The sequence below is a fragment of the Capsicum annuum genome, chromosome 7, assembly GCF_002878395.1.
Source record: "Capsicum annuum cultivar UCD-10X-F1 chromosome 7, UCD10Xv1.1, whole genome shotgun sequence".
In the NCBI taxonomy this organism is placed as follows: Eukaryota; Viridiplantae; Streptophyta; class Magnoliopsida; order Solanales; family Solanaceae; genus Capsicum; species Capsicum annuum.
Window position 1 is genome coordinate 9,907,210 of NC_061117.1, and position 2,799 is coordinate 9,910,008.

Below are 2,799 nucleotides of genomic sequence, written 5' to 3' on the forward strand. Positions count from 1 at the left end.
GCGTAAGCATCACGCGATGAAGAGGGAGAAAGAAAATTCGGGTTAAGGGTTGACGTTGGTGAAGTAGTTTTTGTCGAGGTTGATATTGAAGAAGTTATAAGGTGGGCAGGGTTAGGTTATTTTTGGTGTTGGGATGGTGGTTTTAGTGTTGGGCCTGTTTAAATAAAAAGGGAGAAATGGGTTGCTGTTTGAAGAAAATATGAAATGGGCCCAGGTGTTTGGCAAAATTGGGTTTAAAATTGGGATGCATAGGTTAGAAAAATAGTTTTAATTAACATTTAACCCATTCTAATTAAATTTTGATCAAATTAAAGGCTAATTGGCCAAATGTATTGCGATTGTGGCCAATTTAATTTCAATTTATGATCAAATTTAATAGATTGATTAAATTGAATTGAAATTAAATACGAATCAATACTTCTTTTAATCCCGAGTTTCTTGATTTAATAAAACCAAACAAGTATTTCTCCAAATAAATTATTTGTGAGAATAGATTATATTTAAATCTAGATTTAATTATTTAAATTTATTTTCCAAATAATCCTTAATTTAAAGTCTAATTTTGATGAAAATGTTCATTTAAATGATATCATTTATACAATCTCATATATGTAAATACGAAAAATATATAATTATCACTTTAAATGACAAATTTAACCCAAATGCATATTTTAAAATACGTTTATTTGGAAAATATAATTGTTGTGATTTTATTTGAAAATCGAAGAAACTCGAGATTAAACGTAGTTGTGGAGTGAAAAAATTAGGTGTTAACAACATGGATAACTGAAACTGCTGTAAAATACTGAGTATGCAATACTGTGCATATACGTGTATACTTTATCTGAGCTTTTACTGAAGCTAAATACTAAATTCTGATACTGAGTTACTAATATCTGAGATTCTGATAACTGAATTATTGATAACTAGGTGACTATATCTGACAATCCTGATATGTAGAACTGTATTGAGTTCTATACTGTGACTGAAACTAAGACTGTGGGAGGTAATTATCTAACTGACATGCCCCAAATAAGATAATTGGGGTCCAACCTGTAACCCCAATTAGAAGGGTATCAGTACCGTGGCATGGGTAAATATAAGCTGAATAGTCACCCTTATCTGGAAGGTGCCTTGAATGAGAACGGTGGTACCCTCAATTGGTAGGTTAAAATACCTTATAAACCCTCAACTGGCAGGTTGATGTCTCAACCTACGCTGGCTATGTAGTTCTGGAATATAAGGACTGCTTCTAAGTATCACACCCTCTACTGGCAGGTGAGCCTCCATCCTTGGGTTCACTCGGTGCTGAATCCTACCATGACCAAATTTGCTACGACACACGTCAACTTCACGGGGGTCCTATTACCCCTTAAACTAAATTTTAGTGTATTTTTGTCAATTTTTTTAGCTAACGTGATACCCTTTGTCAATCAATTTAGATGGGGTAACACCTTTGACGTGGGCTCTATTTTATGTAATAAAGGTTTTACTAGAGGTTTATCTCTTTCATTTATTGTTTGTATTTTTTGTATTGAAATATGTTTATAAAATTAGTATTACTTATTATTTTCACTTGTAAAATAAATATTATAGTTTTGATTATTATTAATAAAACTAATTTTCTTATATCATGCTAATTTACTTCATAAAGATCATCATTAGCTTATATACTTAATTCGTATTTCTTTTTTTTTCTTAGAAGATAATGTTTATGTTTTTATGAAGATTTTGTTATATGATTTTTTTAAAAAAATAAAGATAATGTTTATGTTTTTATGCAATGTCCATAAACATTATCATATTACAAGGACAAAATGGACATTGCATGGGATAAGGGGGGGAGGTTGATTATTGTTGATAGATCAGGGGAGGTTGATTTTTAAGACAAACTTCGGGGAAAAATGATTTTCACCTTTTTTTTACACACACCATTACTTTCACAAGATCACATACACAATACATACACACTACACCTCACTGGAAATTTGCACACACTCACGTTCCATTCAATTCTCACACATTCACTCATGTACAATACCCGTATACATAGAAATATACACGACTACACAAATCTCATCGCAAGACACCCACTGGATAGGCATCAGAGTGGAGAGAACGAGAGAATAAAGAGAGATCGAGAGAGTGAAGGGAGATTGAGAGAAAAAAATTAATCGAGAGAGATAGAACTATTGGAGTGAGAAAGAAACAAAGAGTAACGAAAATTGAGAGAGAATAAAAATGAGAGAGAGAAATCACGGGAGAGAAAGGCTTTTCCGATGAGTTTTCATCGACAATCGCTACTTTCGTCCTCTTCCTGTTCTTCTTCTTCTTCTTCTTCATTTTCGATTACTGCCGGAGCTCCGATGACACAAATACAGTTAATCCCAAGTCCAATCCAACTAAATTGACTGAATCCAATTATTTTGGTCCGATTCCAACAGAGATCCATCGAAGAAGGAGAGAAATAATAAAAGGGGTTTCGGTTTTAGGTGTTCTGTTCTTTTGGTCATTGGTAATCAATTTGAGTTGATGGGTTTTTCTTGAGGTTGGTCGAGGTTCGTTGGTTCGTAAGCTCCGACCCATCGCTAATTGTTTGAAATAAAATTGAGGTTCATTTCTCATCTCCTTCCCAATTAATCTTAATTATTTGATGCTTTATGTGTTGAATTCATGGTGTGTGGCTCTTATTTTTGTTGATTTTCATATGTTTGGACCATCGTATTGATTATTTGAATTGAATGATTTAAACTCAATTGGAAATAAGTAGGACGGGTAGGCAAACAGTAGGTTCGGGTA